Here is a 13,434-nt window from a genome sequence, read left to right on the forward strand (position 1 = left end):
TTGTCCAAGCTCCCCCTAGCCCAACGTCTACTTAAACTGCCCTTACATTTAATTAACAGAGCCAAAAGTTCTAGCCATGAAAATAATTTCCAACTGTCAGCATACGTGGCATTATCTTATTAAAGAATGTTTGCTTTGTCACGTATCGTAAATCATGGTTTTTAAAACCGGACCAGACCGGATGTTAAGATCGAAAAAATGATAACCAGTCAGGTGATTAGTTCTGTTTTACCCAGAATTGTTATTTTATCAAAAACTATTGATTTGATCAACAAACTGCTGATCCAGGCAGTCGAATCGTTCGACCGTTTTAGCCATTTTTATTTTGTCAGAATGAGCCATCCATTCAGTTCGAATGGCCAGACTGTTCGACCTTATCAACCTTATATATTTTTTTTGATTTATTGGGCCCAGTCATTCTTCCTCTTCTTCTTCTTCTTGGCCTTAGTTATTCTGGCTTTTAAAACAATCACCTTAAATTCAAAAGGTATTCTCTATGCAAATGCCATCTGAAATCTTAAACTAACACTAACACTAAAAACACATATTGTATCCACATCTGTTTGTAATTGTGATTTGCACTCCTATTTGATATAATAGTAGTGTAAATTTACATCCCAAAAACTGATGCAAAAATTTGCATCACCTTCCTCCTACCACAATTCTCTCTCATGTAAAATGGAAAACATATCATCTTTCTTCTCCCCCCCCCCCCCCCCCCTTCTCCCAAACAAATAACCCCCCCTTTACCTCCACTCTCTTGCATATAAGATGAGACCACACTACTTTTCAAAAACAAACAACATAAGGTTAAATCTAAAACAAACCAGAATTTACATTGCACTCCCATGCAATACACTAGTGTAGCAACCAATTTTTTTTGTAGGGTAACCTATCCCAAGTCAGTACCTAGTTAGTCAGAGATCCTACCATCTGACCCACCATCAATTGACTCGTCAAGGACAATACTTACATCAAAATTTATAAGTCAGGTGTTATTTTTTTTAATCCATATGGCTCCAATTTACACAGGTTGACAAAAATATAATTTGAAAAGTGAGCATAACTATAATAGCGAGCTGCTTTCCAATTAACAAAGGGGTGTCAATGGACCAATTTTGGGTTGGACCCCATGATTCCATCCAAATCAAAATGAAGTTGAACAAATTAGATGGACCAACAAGATATTGAATTGGACTAGTCCAGATTTAATGGTTCAAAATATTTATTGGATTGAATTAGGCCTAGTCTGACGCAGCGTGGAAGCAATGAGAACCGGAGCTGGCTATGCAAGCACCGGACGTTCGCTAGCACCTAGCGAAAAACACCAATTTCTCTAGGAGAGAGAAAAGGTGGCAAAAATAGGAAGAAGAGAACTTGAAGAAATTCTAAAAATCTGAAGTATGAATTGATGAATAAATTTGGGAAAATAGCAATATTTATAATACATTTGGAAATTGTAAAAGGACTAGGAAAGAACATGAATCTTGATCTTGATCTTGATCCTCTTGGGATGTCTTGATAAGGTCAAACCCTCTTGGATTTCTTGGGCTTGATCTTCCACCGTTCGATCTCCCTGGCTCTCCTTATGCATGAATTTGGGAGTCTTGGATTTCTTGATGCTTCTTGGAGTCTTTGTTGGATCTTGATTGGAGTCTTGAGCTCTTGCTAATCTTGGAAGAGTCTTGATAATCTTGGATTCTTGATAAGTCTTGGAGTCTTGGATTAATTCTTGATGGATCTTGAATTATCCTTTCTTGACTTATCTTGAACTCTTGACCTTATCCTATGGGCAGCAGCCTTGGGATGAGCCTCCATCATTCTCCCCCACTTGGAGAGAACTCGACCCCGAGTCGTGACGAGGATAGGCAAGTGTTATCTTTGGCAGGTACCTGTGAAGGACAGCAACGTTGAAGGTCTTGGATAAACCCATATGATCTGGTAGGTCCACTATATAGGCATTATCATTAATCTTCTTTAGGATCTTGTATGGACCATACTTCCGAGGCTTCAACTTGTTGTAGGTACCTACGGGAATTCTTTCCTTCCTTAAGAAGACCATAACCTCATCACCTACATCAAACACTTGAGGTCGGCGGTGTTTGTCTACGGCCATCTTGTACTTGACGTTGGATTGCTCTAACTTCTACTTCACGGTGTCTTGAACGAACTGGATTTGTTCTACCATTTGCTCTGTTGAGATACTAGCGTTGGGTACCTTGGGTAGTTTCACTAAATCCAGCGCATGGTTAGGGACCTTCATGTACGCGATGGAGAATGGGGATCTGCCTGTAGAACTATGCACTGCATTGTTATAGGCGAACTCAGCCTGGGCTATGGCGAAGTCCCACTGTTTCGGCCGTTCCCGGCATATGCTGCGAATTAAATTCCCTAAGGTTCGATTTACCACTTCTGTTTGTCCATCTGTCTGCGGATGGGCTGTACTGTTGAAATTAAGTGATGAATCAAACAACCTCCACAGGGTCATCCAAAAGTGACTGAGGAACCGTGTGTCACGATCTGAAGTGATGGTCTTGGGTACCCCATGTAAGCGAACAATCTCCCTAAAAAATAATTTGGCTGTTGCGGATGTATCTGTTGTTTTCTTGCATGGGAGGAAGTGAGCCATTTTTGAGAACCTATCAACCACTACAAAGACGGAGTCCATGTTCCTCTGGGTCTTTGGCAAGCCTAGCACAAAATCCATGGACAAGTCTTCCCATATAGCAGTAGGAACGGGTAGGGGCATGTAGAGACCTGTGTTTTGGGTTTGTCCCTTAGTTGTTTGACAAACATAGCACCTGCTTACAATGGTAGACACGTCCATTCTCAATTTCGGCCAGTAATATCGCCCCTTAACAGCTTCTATTGTTTTGTCCCTTCCCAAGTGTCCTGCTAGTCCACCCCCATGCAAATCCCTAATGATTTTTTCGCGGAGGGAGGTGCAAGGGATACACAGTTGTTCCCCTTTCATAAGGAACCCGTCATAAATAAAGAAGTCTTCTGCTGGCTGCTTATTCACACATTTCTCCCATACCTGTTAGAAGTCTTCATCTTGGGCATATAAGTCTTTTAGGCACTCAAATCCCACAATCTCAACGCTGAGGGTCTTGATGAGAGCTATACGCCTACTAAGTGCATCAGCCACTTTATTTTGCTGTCCTGTCTTATACACAATTTTATATGGAAACTTGTCTAGGAAAGCAGACCATCTGGCATGTAAATCACTTCTTAATTGCTTTTGCCCACTAAGATATTTTAGGGCATGGTGGTCAGTATAGAGAACAATTTCTTTTGCAATTAAATAGTGTTCTCATGTTTTCAAGGCTCTTATCACAGCATAAAACTCCTTGTCATAAGTAGACCACTTTCTCCTAGCTTCACATAATTTTTCACTAAAGAAAGCAATGGGTCTTTTCTCTTGGGACAATACAGCCCCTATGCCAACTCCACTGGCGTCACATTCAACTTCAAATAATTTATCGAAATCTAGTAAGGCAAGAACAGGAGTAGTACATAACTTTTCTTTTATGAGAGCAAAACTTTGCTCTTGTTCTTCTCCCCATTGAAATTTCCCCTTTTTCAAGCATTCAATAATGAGAGCCATGATACTACTAAAATTCTTAATAAAACGCTTATAGAAAGTTGCCAACCCATGAAATCGCCTGACATCTGTGACAGTGGATGGGGTCGGCCACTCCCTAATGGCTTTCACCTTTTCCTCATCTACTTTCACACCATCCTTGCTTATAATAAATTCCAGGAATAATAAATTATCATTCATAAAGATGCATTTCTTCAAATTAGCATATAATTTATTTTCCCTCAATGTTTTCAGGACCTCCCTAATATGTCCCACATGCTTAGTGATCGATTTGCTGTATATCAAAATATCATAAAAAAAGACTACCACAAATTTACCAATGAAGGGGCGCAATACCTGGTTCATCAGCCTCATGAAAGTGTTGGGTGCATTGGTTAGTCCAAAGGGCATGACCAACCACTTGAACAAGCCATCTCTAGTCTTGAAGGCTGTCTTTCATTCATCCCCGGAACGGATCCTGATTTGATGATATCCACTCCTGAGATCTATTTTTGAGAAAACTACAGCTCCGCTTAGTTGGTCCAGCATGTCGTCCAGCCTAGGAATGGGAAATTTGTACCTAATGGTGATCTTGTTAATGGCCCTACTGTCGACACACATTCTCCAACTGCCATCCTTCTTAGGTGTTAATAAGGCAGGTACTGCACAAGGACTCATGCTGATTTGAATGTGTCCCTTTTTCAATAATTTTTCTACCTTTTCTCATAAAATTTCATTCTCCTTAGGACTCATCCTGTAATGTGGGAGGTTAGGTAGACTAGCACCTGGAACAAAATCAATATGGTGTTGTATATCTCTCATGGGAGGGAGTTCATTTGGTAACTCCTCTAGAACTACATCATTAAATTCATCCAGTAGTCCCTGTATTTCAGCTGAAATTGTATTTTCATCATTAACATCTCCTTTTACTACTAACAAATGTATCTCATGAGTACCCTTACATTCTTTAACAAATTCAGCATGATGATGGGTGATGATAAGAAAATTTTTCTCATGTGCCTTTGGAGTATTTGTAATACTTTTTTCTCTTATGGGTAACAAAGTATAACGTGTACCTTCTTTTTCAAGTTGGTAGGTATTCTTCCTACCCATGTGCCTTGCATCTGTATCAAATTGCCAATGCCTCCCTAACAAAATATGGCAAGCATCCAAATCTACAATATCACAATATGCTTCATCATGGTACTTACCAATTGAAAAAGGTACCTTGCAGCGTTCTTCCACTCGTACGCCGCCTCCTTCCTTGATCCACCCAATTGTGTATGGGTTGAAATGTTTTTCAGGAATCAGCTGTAATTGTTGGATGACATCCCTGCAAATAATATTTTCCTGACTACCACTGTCAATAATTAAATTAAATAATTTTCCCTTGACAATACATCTGGTACGAAATAATCTGTGCCTTTGAGAAGTATCCTTATTTTTCTGGGACAACATTAATTTTCTTACCACACAAGTATACTCCTCATGTTCATGTGGACCCTCTTCATCCTCCCCATCAGGTCCACAATATACCTCTTCCTCAATATCTTCTTCCTCTTCCCTTTCTACCATATTAACTGCCTTCCTCTTGGGACAGTTACTGGATCTATGTCCAACCTCATTACATTTAAAACATTTAATAGGAGCAGGCCTTGCATAAGGGTTGCTGGGTTTAGGAGGGTTGGAAGGATTACCTCGAGTATGTCCTCCTGTAGTAGCCTTACCGGCGTTACTGGTACTTGCCGGGTGAGAAGGTTGTGCTGCCGAAACTGACTTATTCCTGTCGACAGTTGCCGGTCTGTTGTCGCTTCCGTTGTACCGGCGATAATTATCACTGCGTGCCTTATCCTGGAACATTAATTCTGCTTTCAAGGATAGGTTCCTTGCTTCCTGCACACTAAGAACCATCTGTACCCCAATTTTATCTCTGATAGACGGTCTTAAACCGCTTAGATAATGGGCTGCCTGCTGGTTATCACTTTCAGATATATGATTTCTTTCAGCTAATCTCAAAAATTCAGATGTATATTCATTAACACTACGGGAACCCTGCGCACACCTCTGATAAGATTCAAACATATATTGTTCATAGTCAGGAGGTAAAAATCTACCTCTGATTAATTGTTTCATGCGCCTCCAGGTTCGAACAGGACCCCTTCCTTCTCTCATCCGGGTCTCTCTCATCCGTTCCCACCAAACAGATGCGCCTCCCTTTAATCGGAAAGCTACTAATTTTACCCTTCGTTCCTCTGGTATTTCCATGTAATCAAAGAACCTATCGACTTTTGTGATCCAATCCAAAAGTCCCTCTATACCAAGATCTCCACTAAAAGTAGGAATATCTACCTTGAGTTTAAATTCATCATTATTCCTACGGGGGTTGAAATTACCTTGATTGTGCCAATTTCTATCGTTTCTGTCGTTGCCGGGAAGAGCTGGAGTACCACCAAATTCGAAATCGTCATCACTGTCGTCAAGAACTGGACGTCGAGACGCAGTAGCGACAGGTGGTCTGTCGTAGTCGTCTCCTGCTATCTGCTGTGGATTTTCCCGGATTCGTGGGACAACCTCCCGTAACAAGGTTTGCAGTTGTTCAGTCACCTCTGCCAACTGTCGTTCGATGTTACGTGTAACTGTACACTGCTCTTCGATTGCTCTCCAAATAGCTGGGAACCCCTGATCTCCGTCACGCGGTGGGTTGCGACTGCTACCGTCTGGGTTGGACATGACTGGGTGAATTCCCTGCTCTGATACCACCTGACGCAGCGTGGAAGCAATGAGAACCGGAGCTGGCTATGCAAGCACCGGACGTTCGCTAGCACCTAGCGAAAAACACCAATTTCTCTAGGAGAGAGAAAAGGTGGCAAAAATAGGAAGAAGAGAACTTGAAGAAATTCTAAAAATCTGAAGTATGAATTGATGAATAACTTTGGGAAAATAGCAGTATTTATAATACATTTGGAAATTGTAAAAGGACTAGGAAAGAACATGAATCTTGATCTTGATCTTGATCCTCTTGGGCTGTCTTGATAAGGTCGAACCCTCTTGAATTTCTTGGGCTTGATCTTCTACCGTCCGATCTCCCTGGCTCTCCTTATGCATGAATCTGGGAGTCTTGGATTTCTTGATGCTTCTTGGAGTCTTTGTTGGATCTTGATTGGAGTCTTGAGTTCTTGCTAATATTGGAAGAGTCTTGATAATCTTGGATTCTTGATAAGTCTTGGAGTCTTGGATTATGTATTGATGGATCTTGAATTATCCTTTCTTGACTTATCTTGAACTCTTGACCTTATCTTAGGAGTTGCCGCCCTTAGGGGTGAGAAGGGCCTTGGGATGGGCCTCCATCATAGTCCATCCCTAATGAATTTATATTAGATTAGGTTAGATTGTGGCAATGTCTGATCCATTGATAGAAGATAAGATAATATACGGGTTCAAACTGGTTGGGCCGTCAGATTTTTTTCAAATTATTTTTGTTTTAATTCCCCTTTTCTCGTGACTGGTTATTCAATCAACTCTGTCACATAAATGGGCTTCCAGTGTTGTGGTATAATGGTTAACATCAGAAACGATTATGATCGAGTGAATGAAACCCCTTGACACACATAGAGACGGCAGAATGACCAATCAGCCTAGATCAGAATTTTATAGCCCCAAAGTAGGGGGAATGCATCCTGACCGTGAATTGACGTCAAATTCATGGGCAAGATGTGGTTTATAGGGGAGAGATGGCTAGTAGTAGAGGGGGCCGGAATAATTCTGCATGGCGTGCATCCGTTATTTTTTATTCTGATTCCGTATGCAAGAGAGTACTTCAACACGAGGACATCGGAGAGACACTTTCATGTTAATGGAACAACAAATCTCTGTACTAAAACGTACAGAATTGATTAGGTTTCCTTGGAAGGAAGATACTTTGATCTCCTTCTCTTTTTCAGCTTCTCTGAACTGCTGCTCCGCTACTTGCTATAGCGTATTAACACCTTGTTAATATGGTTTCGGAACCCACAGTGGACTCATGGACCAAGTGCTGGAGCAGAGCAGCAGCAGCAGAAGCGGGGAGAGAGAGAAGGTGATTGACAAAAACAAGGTACAGGAGATTGCTTTTCATCTCTGAGATTTGCTAAGTTAATTTTGTGATTGGCTTATATTTCGGTGCATGATTTGCGTAGATAAACCACCGGTTCTGGGTTGACCTTGGCCAGTGGAATACTTCAGACAGACGTGTCTTCAGACCTTACTTGAAATTGACAACCCAGACTGGTCAAGAGCTCCAGACTAGACCTCATGGTGGTTTGACCACTGGTAACCAAGAGGACATCTGGTTGCTTAATCTGGCCAAACCACTCGCTTCATTTATGCATTTCCTAGCTGTGGGTCAGAACATTTATATCGAGAGTCGAGACCCGACCATGTGTATGAAAATAGTTAGGCAGCAGAAGTGATGCAAATAGGACCAACTGGACTTGAGTTGAATCTTTGTATGATCTTATGTGTTAAAAACTAACCCTAACCTTAATTAAGATTCTCAGCTGCAATTCAACCCAACCATGAAATTGGGTTGGTCGAGTTAAATTTGGATTAAACCCATACAAGACATTATACAGTCATTCTATACCTCCTTTCTCCCTTTCCTCTAGCATAAATATAATTATATGTATATAAATCATTACATAGATTGCATATAATATACACTTCTTCAATTATAAGTGTATTGATCCATGACCATAAGGCTTTGATGATGATTTATAAGTGTATTGATACATCAGGGTTGGGTTGGGCTTGTGAAGGAATCATTCATCTAAGAGCTTGAGGTCCTTAGAAAAGTTTATTCCCTGACACGCCTTTTGTGCAAAAGCCTATTAGGCTTGAAGTTTGAATAAACATTTATAGGTCTATTCATATCTTGTACTGAAATTTAATTAATTATAATATGGGTAAGGGGATTGAAAATCACTTAATCAAACAAACTCTGATACCATGCTAATTAATCATTCAACCTAAAAACTTAAGCCTATGATCCCTGAATAAGATTCTACATTAATCCAACTTGCTGATTCTATTCAGAGTGCCATTTTCAACCCTAGCCCGATTTTCAAGCCAAGCCTAATTTTTTTGGGGTTTTGTGATTGGCTTCACCTCGGATGCATCTCTAGGCAGGGGAAATAATTACGCACAGACCAAATTTGGCCGTAGAATACTAGAATTTGCAGACCTCGAAGGAGCATGGCTTGGTCTAATTAGAAAACCAAAAGTACACAAATCTCAAGCTTTAGAGGTGCTGAAATCACCGGTCTAATTCACCAACAAAAATGTAATCTTGCATCTACTATTTTATCAATCCGTTTCATTTAATACCAGTTAACAGGAAGTAGCCAAACAGGTTTCAGCACTCGGGTCCAACCAGGTCTGACTGGCATTTTTCACTCAAAGACCAGCTCATTGGATCTGGCTCACCCATAATCCAACTAATGTTAAAACTCAAAAGAGAGAAGTAACAAGCAGATGAGGTACGTATGAATCCCATGCTGATGATGGGTCCTAAACATCACATCACTGGATCACAGTACCATGTAGGCATGTAATAAACTAAAAACCATCTAATCCCTTGAACCCGCACCGAAGAACAAATTGGTTTTTCCATAATTTCAAAGGGTAATAACGGCAAAAAAGTACTTTATGGCAACAATATCAATAAATATTGAAATTATGCAGCAAAAAGTACTTCATGGAGAAAAGTGTTATGAGAAATGGAATAAAAAACACAAGAAAGCACATTACAAAGAGCTGCTTCACTTCACACCCTTTGATGATTCATCCCACAATAATCCAAAGTGCCAATGACATCATAATAGACATGAATCAAATGTAAATCATTTGATAGAAGAGGGGGCTGGCCCTCTCCCAATTAGTTACGTTCATAATAACAAATGCATCAAGGTTATATTGCAAGTCCAAGATCCATATATATGAAAAAAACTAAAGACTAGTGATGTTTATAGCCCTTTAATAAGGTCTTGTCACCATAATTAATGTATTTGTGCCAATTATTAAAGTCACTAATTGAATCTAACTCTCTTTGGTTCTTTGCCCCTTGGGTAGTCCCTTCAAGTTATGATAGAGATTCCCTGCTGTATTAAGAAGGGTTGTGTTTGCTTGTTTGTATCTTCTTTTCCCTTTTGTGTATATAATGTGATTGAAACTGACTCAATACTTTCATAAATTGAAGATCAGAAAGCTATTTCATGAAAGTAGCTTTGCTTAATGAAAATAATTTTCATTGTATCATTGTTGATTATTGTACAAAACAGTCTGATCTCTTTATGCAGTCATGTACTGACATAATAGGTTTTAGGAACTTCCATTGAGTGCTAAATGAAAGACGATTTTTTTATTGATTTCATATTCCAAATATATTTTTTGTATAACTTTCCCTGTTCTGTAGAAATCTCTTTAATTTGTGTGTATACAGTATATATACATATACAATTATTTATTAAAAGTACAGAAAAAGAAAAATAAAAGATAAAATCACAAGACCATGTAATTTATTATTACTTTTGTGAATAATATTTTAGTATATAAAATCTACTCTGATATGAAATATGGATTAATTGGAGTTAACATATACTGCTTAATTCATTTGGAAAGGTTTTCCTTGGTAAACAAACCAGCATATCATCACTGTTTCTATAATACTTTACTTACTGATACTAACTTAGGTCTACAACTTAAACAGCCTAAGCACATTAAAAAAAAAAAGAGTGGCACACCATTACTTTAATCTCTTTATGATAAACAGGGAATCTATTAAGAACCCATGAATGACTTGTATATATTATTGATTAATTTGGGTATATTTCTCAGATTCCTAAATGCACTTGGGATAAAAAGAAAAGAAAAAATGTAGTCAAAATACAATTTCAATGGGACCAAGAACAAATTAATAATATATAAAAACATTTAATGGGAATTCAGGGCACGGGAGTAATCTGTAGATTATGTACTATAAATAGTGGGAATACCCTGGATTAGTGTGATCAACTATTTTGCTTAGTTTCAATATGGAAGGAAGAAAAACATATATAGACTAATTAAAGTTCAAAACATAGATTAATATTATATAAATGCTTTGATTAGAGATTCAAGCACAGTAATTACAAATAACAAGCTACAGTCGAGATTACTAATCCTGACACATTTTATTTCCCTTTTTTCTACGTTTCCATGTGTTCAAAAGGGCGGCAGCTGATAAGAGGGCGGACTAAAGGCCTAAGCCAGTGGTCATTGACCGTTTTTCTTGTTGTGGCTCGACTCAAGCCGAACTTAAGTCTCTAGCTTGAATAAAGCTCGAACCTGTGCCATTTTTACGAACTGAGCTCGAATAGCTAAATATTCGGTTCAGTTTAGCCCAAATCCACCCCTAATTGCAATATTCTATATTAAAACGGTCTTGTAGTGGCTCGACTCAAGCCAAACTTAAGTTTCTAACTTGAATAAAGCTCGAACCTGTGCTATTTCTACGAACTGAGCTTAAATAGCCAAATATTCAGTTCAATTTAACCCGAATCCACCCCTAATTGCAATATTCTATATTAAAGCGGATAATCTAGCACTATAGTTCTGAAATAGTGATAAATGTTAATGTTATAATGGCATTTATAATTGCCGCTAAATGCAATAATTCGGCATTTTGAAAACTTATAACGGTGAAATGACTACCACTATAGATTATAATTTGTGGTAAATAAACTAAATATAGTGGCTGCTATATTCCTTGCCGAAAACATTTTATTCAATTATAGCGATAAATATATATAACTACGACTACAAGCCTAAAAAATTGTGAAACGTTAATTAGAAAACACCACTAGAAGATTGTACCAGTAGTCATAACCTATTCATGCAAAAAGGCCATTTTCTCTATTTTTAAATCAAAATGACTAACAATTCAATAACAAAAGTGAATATATATTTTCAAATTTAGAGTTTTCATTCATCCATTATAATAACTGTATTGTAATTGGTTGTCTTATCACATATTAAACAAAAAAAAAAAAAAGAAAAAAAAAATGATATTTCTTCATCAATCTTACACCGATATGTCTATTGTTGTGTCTTGTATGTATGAACTCAATCTAAAAAATAAAAATAAAAACAAAACTAATGTTGAGTAGTGGACCAAGTTACATATGAAATATCATTTAAAGCATCCAAAAGACACTCACCCAGAATATGTTTATTGATTTAGCATTTTCATACATGACCAAAAAATGTCAAGTAGTGGACTAAGTTACATGTATGTTTATTGGTTTCAATGAATCCATTTACCAGGTTCTGGAAGTGTACAGCTTCAGAAAACTTAGACACTTAGCAAGTATATTTTTGGCATCGATGCTGCATATATAACACCATTTTCTCAGACAAAAATATAAAAAAAAAATTACAAAATTACCATTTTTACTTTTCAACATATTCACCGGTGACTCTTCCATTGAAGAAACTAAAAGGGAAGCTTCGGGCTTATAATATTCTCACATGAAAACAAGTTTGAATGGTAATGGTTAATGACACACACCCAACTTAATTAAATTAAGAATCAGGATGAAGTTGAGTTAGCTGGGCTTTTCAGCAAAATCCAGGTTAGGATGGGCAACTTGAACAAGGCACACTAGCTCTAATTTGTTGTTGCATTTGCACTTAAAGATGTTTCCATGTAAAAAGATTTACCAGCTGATAACCTGTTGAGGTATACCCACACCATCTTGTATGAAAGTTGTCTATCTATTCTATGGATTTTGTTATAGAAATTCAGTCAAGATGTGTAGCTTACAGAAAACAGAAAACAATACCGTGTAGCAAAGTAGTGTTACATGTAGAGAAAATAAAAACAAAGAACAAAGGCTGTCAAGTAACCTACATTTTTCAAATTAAAGTTCTTACTTTCAATTAATATCCATCAACGAAAAATGTAAACCATCATCTCTAATTAATTTACAAGCTCAAATACACAATAATATCCTTCAGTGAGATTGTTGTCACAGAAAAATGCACTCCATCCTCCGTATAAATCCTTATTTCTTTCAGTATTGTAGTAATTCACCTCCCACCATCCACCTTCTGGAACTCGTAGGACAACTCGTACTTGATGTTTTGGGAGATGCCTTGCAAAGGACCTCTTTATATGTTGTATCAACATCTAATCAATAAATGAAAGAACTAATTCCTAATAAATTATTAATTTATAACAAGAGCATACACCAGGGGAGAGAACCAACTCACAAAACAGCATGGTATGCCCACATTGGATGCTTTAATTTCAGCCACAAAATAAAGCTTATGGGAGTGAAATGCATATGCTTTTCCCCTTGCAATTGCGGTTACACTCTCACTCGACTTATCAGGATTTGATGGTGAAGCTTTATCTCCTATATCACAAAAGGAAAAAATTCATAAATATATATAAAGATAATGGAGACATTAAATATGATCACTACCATCAAGTTTATGAAGCTTCTTACTTGTGATCTTATTATTTGGTTGTTCAAACTGGTTGGAAGCCAAGCTGTTGGGTGGTTCTTGTGAAGACGTGACAGTAAAAGTATGCTCATTCCAACATGTGCTTGTATTAAAGATTCTCACAGTAAAATTCATATTTCCTTTATATCTAAATACTAAAAAGTTACCAACATTTAAGCAATGGTCCTTTGTGAAAAACTCCCAACCATCCTAAAAAAAAAAGACTCAATTAACTTCTATATTTATTTTGATATGCCATATCTGACCAGTGGGACCCTTTAAAGTAGCTCCTTCAGACCAATCGCTTGTTATTTCCTTCACAAAGACAT

Source organism: Nelumbo lutea, chromosome 7 (assembly GCF_056320005.1).
Source record: "Nelumbo lutea isolate HS-2025 chromosome 7, American lotus-T2T, whole genome shotgun sequence".
Classification (NCBI taxonomy): domain Eukaryota; kingdom Viridiplantae; phylum Streptophyta; class Magnoliopsida; order Proteales; family Nelumbonaceae; genus Nelumbo; species Nelumbo lutea.